The sequence below is a fragment of the Eurosta solidaginis genome, chromosome 1, assembly GCF_040869045.1.
Source record: "Eurosta solidaginis isolate ZX-2024a chromosome 1, ASM4086904v1, whole genome shotgun sequence".
In the NCBI taxonomy this organism is placed as follows: domain Eukaryota; kingdom Metazoa; phylum Arthropoda; class Insecta; order Diptera; family Tephritidae; genus Eurosta; species Eurosta solidaginis.
In genome coordinates this window covers 114,571,896-114,595,069 of record NC_090319.1, presented here as the reverse complement: position 1 = coordinate 114,595,069, position 23,174 = coordinate 114,571,896, and the positions used below count along the sequence as shown (strand labels likewise).

At 37.2% G+C, this 23,174-nt stretch overlaps 1 protein-coding gene across 4 annotated transcripts in view; it reads right to left on the bottom strand.

The window, feature by feature from the left end:
* Positions 1-23,174, bottom strand: part of dpr11 (defective proboscis extension response 11) — an 836,108-nt gene that overhangs the window by 593,278 nt on the left and 219,656 nt on the right. For 3 of the 4 annotated variants that reach the window (XM_067761430.1, XM_067761403.1, XM_067761413.1), the window contains exon 2: positions 12,704-12,986. The exons of the other annotated variant lie outside the window; for it this stretch is intronic. The gene's annotated coding sequence lies outside the window, so the exon portion shown is untranslated. The remainder of the gene's footprint in view (positions 1-12,703; positions 12,987-23,174) is intronic. 4 annotated transcript variants of the gene reach the window in all.

Below are 23,174 nucleotides of genomic sequence, written 5' to 3'. Positions count from 1 at the left end.
AGTCAACCCTGGTCCAAGTTTATGGCGATATCCCGAAAAGGCGTCCACCCATAGAACTAAGGCCCACTCCCTTTTAAAACACTTATTAACACCTTTCGTTTGATACACATATTGTACAAACGCATTCCAGAGTCAACCCTGGTCCACTTTTATAACGATATTCCGAAAAGACGTCCACCTATAGAACTAAGGCTCACTCCCTTTTAAAATACTCATTAACACCTTTCATTTGATACCCATATAGTACAAACAAATTCTAGAGTCACCCCTGGTCCACCTTAATGGCGTCCATCTATAGAACTATGGCCCACTTCCTCTTAAAATACTCTTTAATACCTTCCATTTGATACACATGTCATAAAAACACATTCCAGGGTTACCATAGGTTCTTTTTACAACATGGTGATTTTCCCTTACTTTGTCTCCACAGCTCTCAACTGAGTATGTAATGTTCGGTTACACCCGAACTTAGCCTTCCTTACTTGTTTACTATTATCTTTAATTATGTGCGCTTACCATTCTTTATTTTTCAGTTTTGCATTTTTCTAAACAACAGCTGTTGTGTGGTTATTTCGATGTAACCACCTACTTTTGTGGGTAAAAAATTATCCGGCTACTTTCGCGGGTAGAATACCAAAAGAGTGTAAAAGGTGCTACATGATTTCGTTACCGTGGTGAAGAATATTGTTAGCACACTAGAATCGGGGCGTAAATGATACAAATTACACGAAAGGATGCCAAACAATCGATGGATGTTTGTAGCTTTGGTGAAGCCTTTGTGGGTGCTTAATTTGGCGTTGACTTGCATCGGGCATAGCTAAGTTTAAGTATTCGTAATTGGTTTCTATTAGTAAAGAAAAGTAAGGTATCAGCAACGGTAATTTGAAATCCTTTCAACTTGCTTGAGGATGCACGTAAATTCAAGTCCCCTTCATTGCGCATATGATATTATGTATTACCTACCCTGTTGGAACTCAAACCGCCACAAATTGTGATCTCATAGCGCTTCTAATGTTATCAGTATTAGCACTTCATAGTATTACCGTCACGTTTAATACTGCCGTTATACTGGAAACAGTTCCATTATACCATTTTACCTATAACATACTAATTGCATTGTAAGTCAATGAAAAAATTTCATTTCATTCTTTCATAAATTGTTAATTAAGGCCGCCATAATGTGGGTCTGGGCTCAAACTCAGGGAAAATTAACTTCAAAATTAAGAAAACATTTTTTTAATCAGCTTTGTCTTAATCAGCTTTGTTATAAAAATTACTTGAGTTGTTGTAAAGCCCAATTTTTTAGAAGTCCAAAAAAATTTTACAGTTTCGTAAATTCAAAGCGGAAAACTTCTGGGTATCCTTCCTCATTAACCTCTGGAGGTAAAAAAGCTTGCACTGATGAAGACGTTGCTGAACTATTTTCTGAGTTCTTTAAGTTCACGTATTCACCCAGTGGTTTTCATTCCGGTCAATATCCCTATCACTTAGATAGCTCAAATTACATTAGGAATCCTGCTATTGATGGTAATATTGTTCTTCAGAGTCTTCAATCTTTGAAGCCCACCTTTTCTCCGGGACCGGACGGTGTTCCTAGTTGCGTGCTTAGGTACTGCGCCGAAAACATGTATGAGCCTATTTTAAAATTATTTGAGCTATCTCTGGGATCTGCGTCATTCCCGGCACTTTGGAAACAGTCTTTTATTATACCCCTGCATAAAAAAGGTAGTAGGTCAAAAGTTGAAAACTACAGGGGTATTGCTAAACTTTCAGTCATTCCTAAACTCTTTGAACAGATTGTCACCAGTCAACTGCAATATCAGTGTTCTAGTCTTTTATCTGCATGCCAACACGGTTTTATTCGTCAAAGGTCAACCACTACAAATTTGCTTGTATTCACCTCTATAGTTATGGAAGGATTTTTAGCTAACAAGCAAACGGATGTCATCTACACGGACTTCAGCAAAGCATTTGATACCGTCAACCATGAGTTGCTTATTCATAAGCTTGATTTACTGGGCTTTCCGTTTCACCTATTAATGTGGCTGAAAAGCTATCTTTCTAACCGGACCCAAAAAGTCCAGTTCAATTGCAATCTGTCGGAGTCGTTCGGAGTTTCCTCCGGCGTACCCCAGGGAAGTCATCTAGGCCCTTTGCTCTTTGCCCTTTTCATTAATGACTTGCCACAGACAATATTATATTCCCATACTATAATGTATGCGGATGATGTAAAACTTTGCTACACTTACTGTCCTACCGATTTGAATTCTTTGGATCTTCTTCAGGCCGACTTGGACTCGTTCCAATGTTGGTGCACAACAAATTTACTAGCTTTAAATTGCTCTAAATGTAAGCATATGACATTTCACCGAGTGAAGCCAGCATTGAAATCTTATGTAATAGATGGTACGCCTTTGGAGCGTATATCTATTGCAAATGATCTAGGTGTCCTTTTTGATCCGAAATTGAATTTTAACAAGCATATTTCATCTATAGCCAACAAAGCTTTGGGTTTACTTGGATTTGTTAAAAGATGGGCTAAAGAGTTCGATGATCCGTACCTCACTAAGGTTCTTTACACATCGCTGGTTCGTCCAATACTCGAGTATTGCTCATGCGTTTGGTCCCCTGTTTCTCAAAAGCATATAAAGCGTCTTGAGTCAGTTCAAAAGCAATTTTTGATATTTGCATTGCGCGGCCTTAATTGGGACTCAAGTCTCCACCTTCCTCCATACAGAAGTAGACTTCTTATTAACTTACCCACTCTGGAAAATCGGAGAATATTACTGGGGGTATTGTTCATCCATAAGCTCATTATTGGAGAAATTGATTCCGCGGACCTCCTCAGCCGCTTGTTTTTTGCGGTTCCCCCTAGAGTATCCAGACACTACGTTCCTTTCTATTTACCCCTTTGTCGACGAAACTTTGCTAAAAATAATCCTCTTCTTATCTGGTGCGCGCACTACAATGACTTGTATAGCTGCATCAGTCTTGAATGTACTTTTGCCACTATACGTAATGCAATACTTGCCTATCTAATTTAAGAGATACAAGCTAATTTAATTTGCCGGCATTTTATTCCTTCGATAAAAAACCGGAACTATTTCGCTTAAGGATGGAGGAACACTTATCAACATGTATCATTAAGAAGGAACAAGACAGTACTGTGTTGATTGGAATCTGGTGCATTCCAACAACGTAAAAAACATGCTTTTTCATGAGTCACTGACCGGAATCGTATGCATTCCGGCAGTATAATCTTATGGGTCAGGCATCGAGCTGATTGGAATCCGGTGCATTCCAACAACACAGGTCATGTTACTTTTTTATGCCTTGTGATGGCGTATCCTCATTACACTACTCTTAGCACTGCCGGATTCCCATGATATGCTGATTGGAATCTTGATGCATTCCAACAGGGAGATTGGAATCCACTGCATTCCGATATCATGCTGAGCGGAATCTGATGCATTCCGCCAGTATAAGATTTCGGCATAAAATCTTATTTCTACTCATATTTCTTATTATTATTATATTTTGAAATTAAATAGTAATGTTCATTAATATTTCTTTGTTTGTAATATAACATTGTTGAAATCTCGATATGTCTTAAATTTTATCTTTTGAGTTGTATATTTATATATCTTTTATATTATGCAGTCGACCATAGTTTGTCGTCGACTTTAAATAATAAATAAATAAATAAATAAATAGGCGGGGTGAACCTTTTCTCAGTAAAAATCTTCTCTCTTGCAGGTGCCGTTTAAAGTCGGCATAAAACATGTAAATCCTTTTCCGACAATTTGTAGGAAACAATTTATAAGGAGGGCGGAGCAAATTATATTTATTTATTTTTATGTATTTTCTGCCATTTTTATACTCAGCGTGCTTTGCACACAGAGCTTATTAACTTTGATTGGATAAAGGTTGGTTGTACAGGTATAAAGGGAATCGAGATAGATATAGACTTCCATATATCAAAATCATCAGTACCGAAAAAAATTTGATTGAGCCATGTCCGTCCGTCTGTCTGTCTGTCCGTTAACACGATAACTTGAGTAAATATTGAGATATCACCAAATTTGGTACACGAGCTTATCTGGACCCAGAATAGATTGGTATTGAAAATGAGCGAAATCGTATGATAACCACGCCCACTTTTTATATATATAACATTTTGGAAAACACAAAAAACCTGATTATTTATTAAATAATCTTTGGAACAAACGACAACGTTCCTTTCATCTTTGTACTTGCACTAGTAGTTCGATTAGCACTGTCTTTATCACATATTATTTTTCAAGCAATCATTAAGTTTGAAATAATATGTACCTACATACATATTTATGAAACCCACCTGTTTTCACTGAAATCAAAAAAATATTTGGATAACACTACTATTTCTAAAATAAATGTAAACAAAAATCATATGGATAATGATAGTATATATTGCGGCGCTGAAGTAGATCTATTCATTTGTAAAAATTTATTGGAAAAACAAGATATGCAAAATTTTAAACTAAACGTCAAAATATTTTACATGGAGTTTTGTAAAAACCTACAGGCGAAAATTGACTTTGTTAATGAAATTTTGAATTGGGTCACAAAGCTTGCTCCTGAAACTGTTTTATCAGGAGAAGTAACTAGCATTGTTCTATTGATTGCTAAATTATTTCCTACATGTGAAATTGATAAAATAGAGGAAATTAATTCGGAATATCGAGCCCTGTGGGAACACGAAGAATTGCGTGCTCTTAAAAATCATTCCATTTCTGAGTTTTGGGCAAAGGTTCGATTATGGAAAAATTAACTGAACGAGCCATTTTTTGCAAATATATACAGAATTGCACAGGGGTTTTATCAATTTCACATTCTTCAGCGAATGTTTAAAGAATATTTTCGATACAGAATATAATTAAAACCAGGTGTAGAAATCGTTTACTTGTTGAATGAGTTTTTTCTTTGATAAAAAAAAGGATTTTATTAAGACCAGGGGGCAATGTTGTTATAATATGCAAATTGATAAGGGAGTTAGTTGTGAAAAAAGTTTAATCGTTGACGAGGATGAAAATTTTTTTGATTAAGAAACATACATACAGATATGCAAATATTTAAAATATAACTATGTAATAATAATAATATGTTTTATGTATGAGAAAAGAATATTTATGTTTTCCAAAAACTCTTATTGAACTAAAAAAAATTTTTCCTTCTTAATAAAAAGAAAAATTAATTTCAAATGAATACATACATTAACCGTCCTGTTCATGGATGGCTACCCGGGTACCATTTGCATATTCAAAAACCATTTTAACATAATCTACAAATAGAAACGAGACAAAATTTTGTGGCATCCTATAGGAATAAGTTGTCTACAAAGAGGAGAGAACATTTTTTCAAATATACTTTCATAAAGATGGTTTTTTAATAAATTAGTTTTTATTACTAAAATTAGTTTTTTATTACTAGTTGTCATGGCTGGGATACCCTGGTACCACTAGTAGTTTTCACGTATGAACTGCCTTGTGGTACCATGCGAACTAAGAAGAAAAATTATTCGTGAACAGGACGGTAAAGCACGCATTTTTATTTCGGTACTAAAAAGTAAAAAAAAGTGAATGAGTAATAATGTAGATCCATACACAAAAAAATTCAGTACAATTTGAACGAAAAAAGTACGATTTTTGAGTGGATTTAGTACAATTCATAAAATGTCATTTCCCAACCCTGACGTAGATATCAAAACAATTTTGATTTTTCCGTAAGAACATGTCAGCTGATCGCTCTCTCAGTAGACTGAGTTGCCTAGTAAATTTTTGTGCGCTAATTTTTGACCTTTTGCAGTTTTATGCGAAAACACCTAATTAAAGTTTGGAAAATTGTGAAAATAATTCGAAAGAATTATGTAAAAGGCCAGATTATAAATATGTAATCTATTTATACTCATTTAATATTATTTCTAGCCTTTTACAACATCAAAAATAAAAATAGAAAAATCTGATGGTTCCATATGCATGCATTCAAACAGATCGATGGCAACATTTTTTTCGTTGCCACTACGGCCATAAATTTCGCTCATATGTGCGGCATACGTATACCTACGTTACACACGTCGGTGGGTAACTACAGTTTTATCAAGCTTTATTGTAAGAGGAAATGGGGAGACATTTTTTTTAAACGGGCGGTGCCACGTGCTATGTAGAAAAGTAATTGATCTGAAATCAAATGTACAATCGAAGCTCACGCTGAGTATATAATGTTCGGTTACACCCGAACTTAGACACCTTTACTTGTTGAATATGGTTTTGGAAATGACAATCCAAATCAATATGGAACTTATTTCTCTAAAAAAAGTATTTAAACAAAGAGTACTTTAAAAAGTATACACCCAAAAAAAATTTACAGAAAATAAACATATTCCCAATATTTTGTGCAAGAAACTTTCCTACAAAACATAAATAAAGAATTAGATCGAAATATAACAAGGCGGAAACAACATTAGGCTGAGGGCACAGCCATTGCTATAAACTATTTTAGGCTTGAAATTATACCTGTTTTCATACATTTTACAAGCTTGAAACTCTCATCTCCACTCCCAATTTCACTCCTACCAGTCAATCATAACTAAAAATATTGGGATATGTATGTAAATCTATTACGTTGTTCAACAAAGTAAATTATCGACTTTTAGTTACTCGACGCAATAATGGCCGATCCACAATGAAGTTTTTCATACAGATGCCTTCAACGCAATCTTATACTTGTCAGTAACATCGACACAATAACGCAAGATGATGCGTTTGTAAATATAAAGGAACTTCAGACTTGGCAACTGAAGTTTATTTCGCTTTGCCCATTCACATACAAAATTGCGCGAAGCACCATTATAAACGTTCCCACTATACAAACTAACACATTCTGTGTCCTATTCATACGTTAAATTGCAGTTTTTAACTGCAAAAAATGTTAGTTCCAACAATTGGGAATAATAATTTCACTTGCAAAATGCAAATGTCGAATTCTTCTTCTTATGCTTTACTCGCAACAAAATTTGGAAACTGGCTACTTTATCTTGTCAGATGGTGTCAGTGTCGCTCAATCTGCCGTTCTCCATAAAAATACGTGCAATCTATTCAGCATGCCTAGGATTGCGTTAAACACATCTATATGAAAAACTGCTGGTGCGACGAGGCTTTGAACTTTGATATTGCCAGACATTGAGTTAAGCTGCCTTAATAAATCGTCACAAAATTAAATGCAAGACTCTTATCGCTTTTGCATTGGTGAATCGGGACATGGTCTCAGAAATGAGCTTATTTTGTATAATTTTGGCATTCCTACAGTGTACTTTGTTTCTCATTTTAATATTACATCACTTTCAGTGAAAGGGTTTACACGGGCTCTCATTTCGCTTAATGGTGATGTTAGTAGCCACACACAGAGAAAAAATAATTGCAAATCGAACTAAGTTGACTTAGTTAAAGAATTTTGTATGGGGCCCAAGAAACTTGTACATCCTACCAAAGTACTTACACAATTTATGCTCGACAATGGAAACAAAGCTTAGGCAATTTATTACCTAATTTATATATTATTTATTAAGATGATGAAAAAACTTAGTAGGTTAATTATACCTGAGCTTAAGTTGTGGTATACGCTGAAAAAACTTGTACAAAAAACTTTTGATTCTTAATATTCCAATTTTCTCTTATTACCGTCATATAACTGCATATATTTTCAGAGAACTACAACAGCATGTTACTGTGCTTCAATAACTTCAATCCTTTTGTACTGTTATATTCAACATCTATATAACTGATTTTGTACCCCTATTACGGTTAACAACTCAATTTAACTTTAAGACAACTCAACTCCTGTTTGGTATTACGAATTACAACTTATTTCAGTTGAAGTTGAATTGATGTTGCCAACCTAAGAAAGTGATGTTTTGACAGATAAATGAACAGCTGATCAATTTGTGGCGGAAATTTAAGCATTTGCAAAAGTAGTTTTGTTATTAAAATCAAAACGGATATTATATGAAATCTATTTTATAATGGCGAAAATGTTGATGATGGATATGTCGCGAATACGAAAAACATTGGCGTGATCATTCCAATCCCTTGGAACTACCAAGCACCATTTCCGCAAACACGTTCCAGGGAAAGCTTTACCCCTATTTTAAAATTATGCGCCAAACTCTGATTCCTTGCTGATGGCAGCTGTCAAAAATGCTATGGAAATGATTTTGGTGTTGGACTGGCTTTAGATATTATTGAGGCGCATATTTGTGCGAATTGGATTAAAACTCAAACAGCAAAAATTATATTTTACTCTAAAACAGGATTCCCAGGAGTAGTGATTAGTATCAATAAAACTGACGTTCGCATAATTTCACCTATTTCGGCTGCATCCGAACTGCGACCAGCCTCGTCCAACTTCGGAATGTCGCTCCATGAAGCCAAAAAGTTATTCAATGTAATCCTTCGTTTAAACGTTGCTTTTTCTATAAATGTGTACAAAATTGTTGATTATTGTTTGATTAAAAAAAGATTTAACTACCGGCCTATCCTTCTGCATTGGCGGCCTTTGGCCGCGATTTGTAAAAATAACCCTGGGTGGGTCCAACGCCTTTCTGCATTAAAATAAAAATAAATGTAAGGCGCGATAACCTCCGAAGAGATCTAAGGCCGAGCTTCTCTTCCAATTTGCGTCGTGCTCCTCTTGATTTTCCCTACAAATTGGCCGGACGGGACCTACATGTTTTATGCCGACTCCGAACGGCATCTGCAAAGCAGATGAGTTTTCACTGAGAGCTTTTCATGGCAGAAATACACCCGGAGTGCTTGCCAAACACTGCCGAGGGGCGACCCCGCTTAGAAAAATTTTCTTCTAATTGAAAAATCTTATTTCTAAAATTTTGATGTTGCTTTGCCCGGGAGTTGAACCCAGGGCATACGGTGTGATAGGCGGAGCACGCTACCATCACACCACGGTGGCCGCAATACAAAATATCTAGCAAAATACAACGACGGCATGAAAATTTGAACCGAATTGATACGTCAGAAATTAAATTTTCAATTTTTCTTTCGGATTCTTAGATCGGAGGTCGAAACATGTCTTTTGATACCAACTTTGAAAATTTTTGTTAAGAATTAGGTGGTGAACCGTCCTGTAAAACGTTACATTTTTTCAAAACAAAAAAATTGCATGAGACAACTGTTAGTAATCAGTTGTAAGATTTTGACGTCTTTGACAGATACACCAACACAAGGTTGTATACGGTAATGCCATAAAAAGACAACTCAACCGACATTTTTTTGAAAGGTTGAGTTGTAATTTGTAATACCAAATTGCAAAATTTCAACCCAACCAGAGTTGAGCTGTAAACGGTAATAGGGGCATTATTTACCTCCTACATACCAACGACACTTGCAATTTTTTGTGGCTCATAAAACTGCATTGCTTTGCGTGCAATGCACGTACGACTCGTAAAACCTGTACATACAAATTGTAGACGAGTAAAATGCCTTCCTAGCCGATGAAATTGCATTTCAGTATGTGTGCATTCGAGTGCTGCCATAATCCTTAAAAACTTTCTCAGAAAAAGCAACTATAACAACAATAGCCCGGATGTGTGTAAAAAAAACCAAAAGGTATATATGTCGGAAACGTATAGGAATCTTCATTTAAAAACTCTTTTTATAGTCTATGGATGAAATGTTAGAGGAGGTAGCGAACCAAAACGGGGAGAAGGCCAAACATAACATAATATGTATAATAAAATGAAGCCTCCACCAGAGGTGGTCAAAAATATAAAGGATGGCGCACCATAACGGAAGGTGGCGAGTCCCTGTTTCGGTGTGTGTATACATACATACATACATTAAAGAAAATTTAAAAATCTAATATATAAAATTCTTCTGTCACGGTTTTAGAGGCTGAACTCGTCCGAAACCTCTGTACCGATTCTCATGAAATTTTGTGAGCGTATTGGTTAGGTCCGAGAATCGGCCAACGTCTACCTTTTTTTTCGCTACGTGTCTAGGGTCTTGAGACCAAAACGTGGACCCGGGTACCTACCCCTAGAACGTGCTTATACAATATGCATATCAAATGAAAGCTGTTGATAAGTGCTATAGTACAGGATAATTTTCATACCCCTGGGTGACTAGGGTCTCGAGATATAGGCCAAAACGTGGACCCGGATACCCCTAGAATGTGTTTATACAATATGGATGTCAAATGAAAGCTGTTGATGAGTGCTATAGTACAGGATAATTTTCATACAACTGGGAGGCTAGGGTCTCGAGATATACCCCAAAACGTGGACCCGGGTACCCCTAGAATGTGTTTATACAATATGGATATCAAATGAAAGCTGTTGATGAGTGCTATAGTACAAGATAATTTTCATACAACTGGGAGACTAGGGTATATAGGATATAGCCCAAAACGTGGACCCGGGTACCTCTAGAATGTGTTTATACAATATGGATGTCAAATGAAAACTGTTGAAGAGTGCTATAGTACAGGATAATTTTCATACAACTGGGAGGCTAGGGTTTCGAGATATAGCCCAAAACGTGGACCCGGGTACCCCTAGAATGTGTTTATACAATATGGATATCAAATGAAAGCTGTTGATGAGTGCTATAGTACAGGATAATTTTCATACAACTGGGAGGCTAGGGTTTCGAGATATAGCCCAAAACGAGGACCCGGGTACCCCTAGAATGTGTTTATACAATATGGATATCAAATGAAAGCTGTTGATGAGTGCTATAGTACAGGATAATTTTCATACAACTGGGAGGCTAGGGTCTCGAGATATAACCCGAAACGTGGAAAAGGGTACCCCTGGAATGTATATACAATATGGATATCAAATGAAAGCTGTTGATGAGTGCTATAGTACAGGATAATTTTAATACAACTGGGAGGCTAGGGTCTCCAGATATAGCCCAAAACGTGGACCCGGATACACCTAGAATGTGTTTTTACTTTATGGGTATCAAATTGAAGCTGTTGATGTGTACTATAATACAGAGTAAGTTTTACACCGCTGAGTGACTAGGGTCTCGAGATATAGGCCAAAACATGGACCCGGATACTCATAGAGTGTGTGTGTATTATGGATATCAAATGAAAGCTTTTGCTGAGAGCTCTAAAGTTCATTGTGATATTCGATTTAGTTGCATCAACCTGGCAATACTGAAAAATATGCATGCGAAGCCGAAATAAAGACAAGAATTAATAATACCCACATACCTGTTTACATACGTCCTATTCGATATTAGTATTTACGATGCTTTATTCCGGGAAGTATACCAGAGACGGACTGGGACTGGGATTAGGACTAGGACTGGGACTGACACTGAGACTCGGAGTGGGACTGGGATTGAGACCCGGGATGGGACCGGAACAAAATACATACCACCCTCTGGGAGTGGCAATAAGAGATGAAGAAGAAGGAGAAAAACTTGAGAGAGAAGGAGACTGAGAAAGAGATAGAATGAGAAAGATGGAGATAAAGCGAAAAAGACGGAGGGAGGAGTGAATAAAAAGATTAGGAAAAAGTGTAGAGGGGTAGGGCAGAGTCGTAAAAATCTTATGAAATGTATGCAGATAGGCCAAATTTAGGGCAGAACAACGTCTGCCGGGTCTGCTAGTATTACTATAAGTTGGTCCAAAATAAAATATCTTGTTGAATATCACGTTGAGCTCAGAACGTCATATAAGGAAGTAAGACTGGTGGGTCCTTGATAGTGACATTTCACTGAAATACATTCCGCCTTAACAAGTAGCTTTGGTTGCATTTTGAGATGCAGGAAAATTACTTCGCAAGTGGGGCTATATGACTAAACGAAATCGTTGAACAGTGTCACGCCTCAAGGCAGGGTATTGGTACATGTCATCAATCCATGACTAATAATAAGAATCGTATGCTTGGCAAACCCTGCTAGAGAAACAAAGTACAAAATATCTAGGAGTCATACGATACTTTCGAGGGACTCTTTCACTTTCACAAACTTTTAGATGTGGTTCTATGCGCGATCTTTCCTTAATTTCCGCTTGACTGTCAATATGAAATTTGACGAATCTGCAGCTTAAGCTATTCTCCTCCAGTAGATACTGCAGTGATCTGGAAGCTTGCAGGATTTGTTTATTTTCGTGCAGCCAGCGGAACAATGAACCAATTTCTATTTAATTGGGCTTTTGTTGGAAAATATTGCTGGCAGGAATATTTATGGAGTTTCACAATAAGCGAATCTAGCCGAGTCATTTCAAAATCGAGTTAAATTTTTTGGCAAGGAGGCCACCTTCCATGCGTGTCAAAAAACTTTAGTAAGTTTTCAGGAACACCTCTTTTATAGAGTCTGTTGGTTCTGTGTAATTAAATAACATTTCAAAGGACTTTATTGAATATCGCATCGGGTTACCATATGCAAATTGTATAGGATTATTGTTAAATAAGCTCCAAACATCTCTGCGATCCTTTGGTCGCATGTTGTAATATTCCTTCATTCTCAATTTCAATTACATTATTTGCTAATCAGTTTGTTACCAGATTATCTTGCCCCTAGTTGGCAGACATTTGTTTGTAACAAATACTTCAAACCAAGAGAAAATATCCTTCGATCTTATTTACCTTCATTATGCCCATTTTTCATTGTGTTTGACTTGTTCTTTTTGTACTTACTTAAAATTTTGTTGTATGTTTGTTCATTCTTGTAGGTATATTAACTAGGTATGTAATTGCAATATTAGATATGCATGTTTATGTTGCTTTTTTTCCAAAGTTCGATATCATAAAATCATTGCATGCAGGACAGAAATCCTATAACAGCCGGTTTCACAGTTTAAATTTCATGACTTATACATACACACTTATCTCAGTTTACATATGCTAGTATGTAAGCATTTCTTGTTTTAATAACCCCTGTATGTTGGCGTGTTAGCATGCAACAGATCTATATATACACCTGAAAAGGAAAAAGAACATACATATATAGAATTACATAGTTTTTCAAAATAATGAAAAATATACAAAAAGTAAGTAAGGGTGTGTAAGATCTGGTTTGAAATAACTAAATATTAGGCGCGATATACCTATGAGGGAATTTAGGCCGAGCTTCACTTCAAATATGCGTCGTGCCACTTTTTAATTTTTCCGACAAATTGGAGGGACGACTGCAAAAGGCATCTGCTAGGCAGATGAGTTTTCACTAATAAGCTTTTCATAGCAGAAATACACTCGGAGTGTTTGCCAAATCACTCCCGAAGGCGATCCCGCTTAGAAAAATATTTCAAATTGTAACAACCTGTTTCTAAATTTTTGATCTTGCTTTGCCCGGGAGTTGAACCTAGGATCTTCGAAGGGATATGCGGAGCACGCTACCACCACGCCACGGCGCCATGTATTACCGAACATTATATACTGAGCTGAGAGCTTCTATCGAACAGTTCATTTAGTTTCAATCTCTTGACACTTGTAGTGTTATGAAAAGTGGTCGCACTCAAAAAACATTTCCTAAAAACTCTTGAAAACAAAGAAAAAGTTGGATTGATTTTGCGCCAAAGAAACTCTTACCTTAATCTAGACAAATAACTTTCTCAAAAACCAAGGTTTTTTTTCCTTGGCTATAGAAAAAGCTTTCTACAAAATGGAGAAAATTGAATAAAAAAAAATTAAATTGTGTAACTGTTACGGCCAAGGATTCTAGTTTTTTAATTATTTTATTTTCAAGTTTTTAGTCTTTATTTAATTGCCTATTATTTCCCATTCTATTTAGTTCATTTAGTGACTCATTATTACAAGGACTCTTTCCTGACAATTTGTTACAACCTAAGTCCTCAATACATAATCCTTCCAAAGACTTTACTCGACTCTGCGCCACGTATGCTTGTCCCTCCTCCAACTCCAAAATATTTTGATGTCACTTCTACCGGACTGTATGCAATATTTGTTCCAAATACGAGCCAAATCGGGCATCATAGGTCGCTTTCTATTCATGTATGTATGTATTATCTGTTCCAAATATGGGCAAAATCGGACCACAAATATGATTTTTGTGAATATCTCGATCCTTCCGCCACCTAGCGGCGATTTTCTTTCTTATTATTGCATTGTCATCGGGTTCTGAACTATATTCCAAGTTTCATGCTTGTAGCTTATCGGAAAGGTACTTAAATTTCAATTACAAGATTCGTTCACAACGGCCGTGCGGCCGTGCAGCCTGTCAACTCAAGCTAAATAAAACCGTTTAATATTTTGTATTTTTACAGGTCCGTACACCGTCACGTGGAGTTCTACACTGTCCTTTCGTTTGCAAGTAATTGTTTGAGGATGTATGTGCAGTGGTCACTTTTTTAGTTGAGTGTAATCATTAGACTCTAATGTTCGTCGGTGTATTGGTGATATGCAGCATTTCCTATGTAAAGCGTTTGGTATGGTTTTCTCGTTGTTAGATTACACTTGCTTTCTAAAAGTTTGGTACGTGGCCGCTAGCTTTACAATGGACCGTGAGAGCTGTTTTTTGAATGTGCGAAGATTTACCCCGTTTTCCGTCGGACTTATGTTGCGCCTATCTGGGTTTGAATTTGGCCTTAGTTGTCCCTACATAAATGCTGTTACGTGGTTCATTGGTTTTACCATTACATGTAATTTTTTAAATTATATTGCTTTTTTCAACTTTGGGTATCGTGGACCTTGTTTAGTTAAATACATATTTTAATGTACTCGAAGATTTGTGGGCAATTTTGACCTTTTCTTTGTTGTGGCAATCCGATTTCGTGAAGCGTTTTGATAATCAAGGTACACACGTTACAGATCTCGATTTTTTATCAAGGTTTTTATGAGAACGTTTCAGATTCTTTAGTAAAGAAGTTGCATTTGCTATAATTTCAGTGTGGTACTTTTGGTCTGGTATCTGCAACATTCGTCTTATATAGCTGTATTCAATGTCATCGACTTCGGGTGTATGGAGTGGAATTTAATGATTCGTCCAGACGATGTTGGTTCCCGATAACACTTAAACTTTAGATTGTTCCTTTAATTAGTTACCATTGAATCGAAATAAGCAAAATTTTCGTCTTCTTCTAACTCTATTGTAAACTTAATGTTTCTATGAAAATAATTTAACGCAATGGGACTGATTTGTACCTCGTCCTCGTGTATAACGGCAAAGAGGTCTTCAACGTATGTTGAAACTACCCTCGGCCTACGACTAAGTTTTGCCGTTCTGGTGTCCAATAACTCTTCCATTCTTATGTCTGCGATGACTGGCGACAGAGGGGATCCCATTGGTATTCCTTTAAGCTGGGAGTATACCTTGTCGTTGGACTTGAAATATGTTTTTTTATTAAGATCCATGTTTTTGGTATAATTTCAAGTGCCGGCTGTGTTGAAATGGTGAAAAGTGAGACTATATTGAAAAAGATTAATTTCTCATCATACCATATATAGGTATTGTTAGGTTGTGTGCGAGTTTGCCTAAATTGCTACCTAAATACCGAAAAAATCTAAATCACTGGAAACTGTCGGTAAGGCAGTGCAAAAGAAAAATTGTTTTTTCTTTTTGAGCATACTTTGCAACCTTAATTGAAAAGTTAAGCTTTAAAAATAAACAAAATTTTTGATTTCACTACAATTTTGTTTTTCCATTTTTAATGCATATGAAATGCGCATCTGCGTACATATATGTATGTATAACCGCGATAATGTAGCTGAGATCGCGTAGGGTCGGAGTGGCGATCTACTGGTGAATATGGTACCTGTTTGTGTTTTTGTAGTGGCAGGAAATTGTCCCACGATGATGTTGGTTGTTGTGAGTCAAATCTGTGCAATTTTTGTCTGAACTGGTCACTAATTACAATATTACTGAAATATATGCTAAGCTGCAAGAAGATCTTAACAGCGTATATGGTTGGTTATGCGTAAACAGACTAAAAGTGAATGTCAATAAAACGAAATTTATGGTTATATCTAGACGCAATTTTCAAAACAGTGAGCTACAAAACTTAAATATAAATAACGAACTAATTGAAAAAGTCAGCACCTTAAAATACTTGGGAATAAAAATAGATGATAAGCTGAATTTCAACGAGCACGTGGATTATACGGTAGGAAAAATAGCGAAAAAGTTATATTTTACAAAACGAACCTGCAAATATTTAAATAGAAGGTATAAAATCATCGTCTACAGATCTATAATCGAACCTCATTTTATTTATTGCCCAACTATATTTTTCATCTTGCGAGATAGTCAGATATACAAGCTACAAAAGCAACAGAACCGCGCTATGAGATTCATTCTCAAAAAACGGTATGACACACCTATCAGAGACATGCTATGCTCTCTTAATTGGCTTAGCATTAGACAGCAACTTTTTTATTATACCATAAAATTTATTAAAAACATAATAGAAGGAACTTTGCCTGCGTATTTGAGGACGAATATAAAATATGTAAAAGATATACACTCTGTAAATACTCGTAATAAAAATGATTTTAATATGCCGGCTTATAAAACTGAAGCAGACAAATGTAATCTGTATTATAAAGGTCTTAAATCCTATAATGAACTACCGAATGATACTAAATCATGTCATTCCAATAAATTTAAACAAAAATTGTACAATTATTGCAGAACACTACCAATTTAGTGCTGGACAGGCGGACTTCCATAGCATCGATAGAAGTGCAGCGAAACTATACTCTATATTGCTATGTAGCGCCAAGACTTCCAAGCTCTTGTACGCATACAAAAAAGGTTGCCGAAGCACATACTGAAGCGCATCACTCGATTAACTCAGTGCATCGCCGTGCAGATGTTGCCTTCGCGCTTTACTAACATGCGTAAAATGCCTACATACTACACAAGCACAACGCTTTGTTCGCATGATCTGGAAGTCTCCCATCCATAGTACTCCAAGGTAGGACATAGATGTAACTATTCTAGATTGCATAGTCCAGAAGACAATTATAAACATGTAAAATAGATTTAAGTTAGGCTTAGGAAAGCCGTAATAAATAAATACATTACATTGATAAAAAAAAAAAATAAATAAATAAATAACAAATAAGGAAAGCTAAGTTCGGGTGTAACCGAACATTACGTACTCACCTGAGCGCTGTGGAGACAAAATAAGGGAAAATCACCATTTAGCAAAATGAACATAGGGTAACCCTGGAATGTGTTTGTATGACATGGGTTTCAAATGGAAGGTATTAAAGAGTATTTTAAAAGGGAGTAGGCCATAGTTCTATAGGTGGACGCCATTTCGGGATATCGCCATAAAGGTTAACCAGGTGTGACTCTAGAACGTGTTTGTACGATATGGGTATCAAATGAAAGGTGTTAGTGAGTATTTTAAAAGGGAGTGGGCCTTAGTTCTATAGGTGGACTACTTTTCGAGATATCGCCATAAAGGGGGACCAGGCGTGAGTTTAGAATGCGTTTGTACGATATGGGTATCAAATGAAAGGTGTTAATGAGTATTTAAAACGTAGTGGGCCTTAGTTCTATAGGTGGGCGACTTTTGGAGATATTGCCATAAGGGTGGACCAGGGGTGACTCTAGAATGTGTTCGTGCGTTATGGGTATCAAATTAAAGGTATTAATGAGGGTTCTAAAAGGGAGTGGCCCTTAGTTGTATATATGAAGGCGTTTTCGAGATGTCGACCAAAATTTGGACTAGGGTGACCCAGAACATCATGTGTCGGGTACCGCTAATTAATTTTTATATGTAATACCACGAACAGTATTCCTGCCAAGAGGGCTTTTGATTTCGCCCTCCAGAACTTTTTCATTTTCTTGGTATCACACCCATTTTACAAAGTTTTTTCTAAAGTTATATTTTGCGTCAACAAACCAATCCAATTACCATGTTTCATCTCTTTTCTTATATTTGGTATAGAAATATGGCATTTTTTTCATTTTTCGCAATTTTCGATATCGAAAAAGTGGGTGTGGTCATAGTCGGATTTCGCCCATTTTTTATACCAAGATAAAGTGAGTTGAAAGATAAGTACGTGAACTAAGTTTAGTAAAGATATATCGATTTTTGCTAAAGTTATCGTGTTAAGGGCCGAGCGGAAGGACAGACAGTCGACGGTGTATAAAAACTGGGCGTGGCTTCACCGACTTCGCCATTTTTCACAGAAAGCAGTTATCGTCCTAGAATTAAGCCCCTACCAAATTTCACAATGATTGGTAAATTTTTCTTCGACTTATGGCATTAAAAGTATCCTAGAAAAATTAAATGATAAAGGGCGGAGCCACTCCCATTTTAAAATTTTCTTTTAATTTTTAATTTTGTTGCACCATATCTTTACTGGGGTTGAATGTTGACATAATTTACTTATATACTGTAAAGATATTACATTTTTTGTTAAAATTTGACTTAAAAAAATTTTTTTTTTAAAGTGGGCGTGTTCTTCACCCGATTTTTCTAGTTTTTATTTAGCACCCATACAGTAATAGGAGTAACGTGCCTGCCAAATTTCATCATGATATCTTCAACGACTGCCAAATAACAGCTTGCAAAACTTTTAAATTACCTTCTTTTTAAAATGGGCTGTGCCACGCTCATTGTCCAAACTTTTACTAATTTCCGCACTTACCAAGTTTCTTCACTTTATCCGTCTTTGGTAATGAATTATCACACTTTTTCGGTTTTTCGAAATTTTCGATATCGAAAAAGTGGGCGTGGTTGTAGTCCGATTTCGTTCATTTTAAATACCGATCTGAAATGAGCGCCCAGGAACTCACATACCAAATCTCATCAAGATACCTCAAAATTTACTCAAGTTAAGTATTTACGGACGGACGGACAGACGGACGGACATGGCTAAATAAATTTCTTTTTTCGCCCAGATCATTTTGATATATAGAAGTCGATATGTATCTCGATTAGTTTATGCCGTTACGGATTACCGTTATGCGAACAAAGTTAATATACTCTGTGAGCTCTGCTCAGCTGAGTATAAAAAGATACATCAAGCTACATGGCTTTCCCCTGATCGAAATACTCGCAAAGAGATTGAACACGTTGTGATAGACGGACGGCATGCCTCTAGTGTTTTAGATGTGCGCACGATCCGAGGACCTAACATCGACTCGGACCATTATCTCGTCGCAGCCAAAATAAGCATACGCCTCCGCGCGGCTAAAACCAAGGAACAAAAAAAATGCACCAACTATCGCGGAATCAGCCTTCATAACATCGCATAGTTATAAGGTCCTGTCAAGTGTATTGTGCGAAAGATTGAAGCCCACCGTGAATCGGCTGATTGGACCTTAACAGTGCGGATTCAGCCCTGGTAAATCTACCATCGACCAGATTTTCACAATACGCCAAATCTTGGAAAAAACCCGCGAATAAAGGATCGACACACATCACCTCTTCGTCGGTTTTAAAGCAGCCTTCGACAGCACGAAAAGGAGCTGCCTATATGCCGCTATGTCTGAATTTGGTTTCCCCGCAATACTTATACGGCTGTGCAAAATGACGTTGAGCAACACCGTCATTTGGAAGGACCTCTCCGAGCCGTTCGAAACTAAACGAGGTTTCAAACAGGGTGACCCCCTATCCTGCGATTTCTTTAATTTAATGCTGGACAAAATTATACTAGCTGCAGAACTTAACCGCTATGGAATAATATTCTATAAAAGCGTGCAATTACTGGCGTATATTGATGACATTGATATCATCAGCCTAAACACCGGCGCTGTTAGTTCTGCTTACTCCAAACTAGAAAAAGAAGCGGTAAAGATGGGTTTGATGGTGAATGAGGACAAAACGAAGTACCTGCTTTTGATTTCGCCCTGCATAACTTTTTCATAATATGGTAGGTGTCACACCCATTTTACAAAGTTTTTTCTAAAGTTATATTTTGCGTCAATAAACCAATCCAGTTACCATTTTTCATCCCTTTTTTCATATTTGATATAGAATTATGACATTTTTTTCATTTTTCGTAATTTTTGATATCCAAAAAGTGGGCGTGGTTATAGTCCGATTTCGGTCATTTTTTATACCAAGATAAAGTGAGTTCAGTTAAGTACGCGAACTAAGTTTAGTAAAGATATATCGTTTTTTGCTCAAGTTATCATGTTAACGGTCGAGGGGAAGGACAGGCAGCCGACGGTGTATAAAAACTGGGCGTGGCTTCAACCGATTTCGCCCATTTTCACAGAAAACAGTTACCGTCAAAGAATCTATGCCCCTGCCGAATTTCACAAGGATTGGTAAATTTTTGTTCGACTATGGCATTAAAAGTATTCTAGACGAATTAAATGAAAAAGGGCGGAGCCACGCCCATTTGAAATTTTCTTTTATTTCTTTTTATTTTTGAATTTTGTTGCACCATATCATTACTGGGGATGAATGTTGACATAATTTATTTATATACTGTAAAGATATTAAATTTTTTGTTAAAATTTGACTTAAAAATTTTTTTTTTAAAAGTGGGCGTGTTCGTCACCCGATTTTTCTAATTTTTCTTTAGCACACATACAGTAATAGGAGTAACGTGCCTGCCAAATTTCATCATGATATCTTCAACGACTGCCAAATAACAGCTTCCAAAACTTTTAAATTACTTTTTTTTAAAAGTGGGCGGTCCCACGCTAATTGTCCAAAGTTTTACTAATTTTCTATTTTGCGTCATAGGTTCAACGCACCTACCAAGTTTCCTTATTTTATCCGTCTTTGGTAATGAATTATCGCACTTGTTCGGTTTTTCGAAATTTTCGATATCGAAAGAGTGGGCTTGGTTATAGTCCGATTTCGTTCATTTTAAATACCGATCTGAAATGGGCGCCCAGAAACTCACATACAAAATTTCATCAAGATACCTCAAAATTTACTCAAGTTATCGTGTTTACGGACGGACGGACATGGCTAAATAAATTTCTTTTTTCGCCCTAATCATTTTGATATATAGAAGTCTATATCTATCTCGATTAGTTTATGCCGTTACGGATTACCGTTATGCGAACAAAGTTAATATACTCTGTGAGCTCTGCTCCGCTGAGTATAAAAAGATACATCAAACTACATGGCTTTACCCTGATCGAAATACTCGCAATCAGATCGATCACGTTGTGATAGACGGATAGCACGCCTCTATTGTTTTAGATGTGTGCACGATCCGAGGACCTAACATCGTTTCGGACCATTATCTCGTCGCAGCCAAAATACGCACCGCCTCCGCGCGGCTAAAACCAAGGAACAAAAAAACTGCTCCAACTATCGCGGAATCAGCCTTCTTAACATCGCATAGTTATAAGGTCATGTCAAGTGTATTGTGCGAAAGACTGAAGCCCACCGTGAATCGGCTGATTGGACCTTATCAGTGCGGCTTCAGCCCTGGTAAATCTACCACCGACCAGATTTTCACAATACGCCAAATTTTGGAATCGACACACATCACCTCTTCGTCGCTTTTAAAGCCGCCTTCGACAGCACGAAAAGGAGTTGCCTATATGCCGCTATGTCTGAATTTGGTTTCCCCGCAATACTTATACGGCTGTGCAAAATGACGTTGAGCAACACCATCAGCTTAGTCAGAATTTGGAAGGACCTCTCCGAGCCGTTCGAAGCTAAACGAGGTTTCAAACAGGGTGACCCCCTCTCGTGCGATTTCTTTAATTTAATGCTCGACAAAATTATACTAGCTGCAGAGCTTAACCGCTCTGGAACAATATTCTATAAAATCGTGCAATAACTGGCATATGCTGATGATATTGATATCATCGGCCTAAACACCCGCGCCGTTAGTTCTGCTTACTCCAAAATGGAAAAAGAAGCGGTAAAGATGGGTTTGATGGTGAATGAGGACAAAACGAAGTACCTGCTGTCATCGAGTAAACAGTCTGCGCATATGCGCCTTGGCAACCACGCTATTGTTGGCAGCCATAATTTCGAAATAGTGAAGGACTTCGTTTATTTGAGAACCATCATCAACACTAGCAGCAACATCAGCTCTGAAATCCAGCGAAGAATCACTCTTGCCAATAAGTGCTACTTTGGACTAGGTGGGCAATTGAAAAGTAAAGTCCTCTCTCGGCAAACGAAAATCATACTCTACAAGTCACTTATCGTTCCCCTCCTGCTATATGCTGCAGAAGCATGGACCATGGCAACATCATATGAAACGGCTGTAGGAGTGTTCGAGAGAAAAGTTCTTCGAAAGATTTATGGACCTCTACGCGTTAGCGATGGCGAGTACCGAAGAAGATTTAACGATGAGCTGTACGATCTATACGCAGACATCAACATAGTCCAGAGAATTAAAACGCAGCGGCTGCGCTGGCTAGGCCATGTTATGTGAATGGAAGATGACGCTCCGGCCAAGAAAGTGTTTCTATCGGAACCCGCCTATGGAATCAGAGGTAGAGTGCGGCGCCCACTCCGCTCGAAGAACCAGGTGGAAAACGATTTAAGCTCCCTTGGTGTGACCAATTGGCGCCGGTTGGATGAGAGAAGGAGCGACTGGCGCGCGTTGTTGGATGGCCATAACCGTTTAAACGGTAAGCGCCAATTAAGTAAGTAAGTAACTTACTTTGTGAGCTTTGCTTAGCTGAGTATAAAAAGAAGAAACTTGTATCAGAGGAAGAATACTGTTATAACAAATAAAACTACATTTGCAGTGGGGAGGTATAATCTGCAATTCCTTCGTTAGTTACAGACTAGAATAATGAAAGACCAAACCAAAAAGAACAGGAAATAAATGGGAAAATGTAAACAAGGGAGGGAAAAATAAAAAAGTCCGATATGCAATTAGGAGCAATTAGATCCCCATCATAGGGCCTATGCAAAATAATGGCAAATATTTTAAACAATGTTACGGTGAACTCTGTTTATAATATGACAAACGAAATAGAGTTAAAGAACAGAATTAAGGCTGGGTGCGAGTTCGCCTAAATTTTAGGTACCTAAAGTAATATTCCACTTTCCAGCACCGCAATAATTTAGGTATTCCCAAGACAGCAAAATATGGCAATGCATCGACTCCAGCTCATAGGGCCTTTTTCGCCGAGAGTCATAGTGCACATCTTGAGGGATGTCTTCCTCTATCTAACTTCATTGGCGCTTAACCGTTTAAACGGTTGTGACCGTCCAACAAGGCCCACCAGTCGCTCCTTCTCTCTGCTAACCGGCGC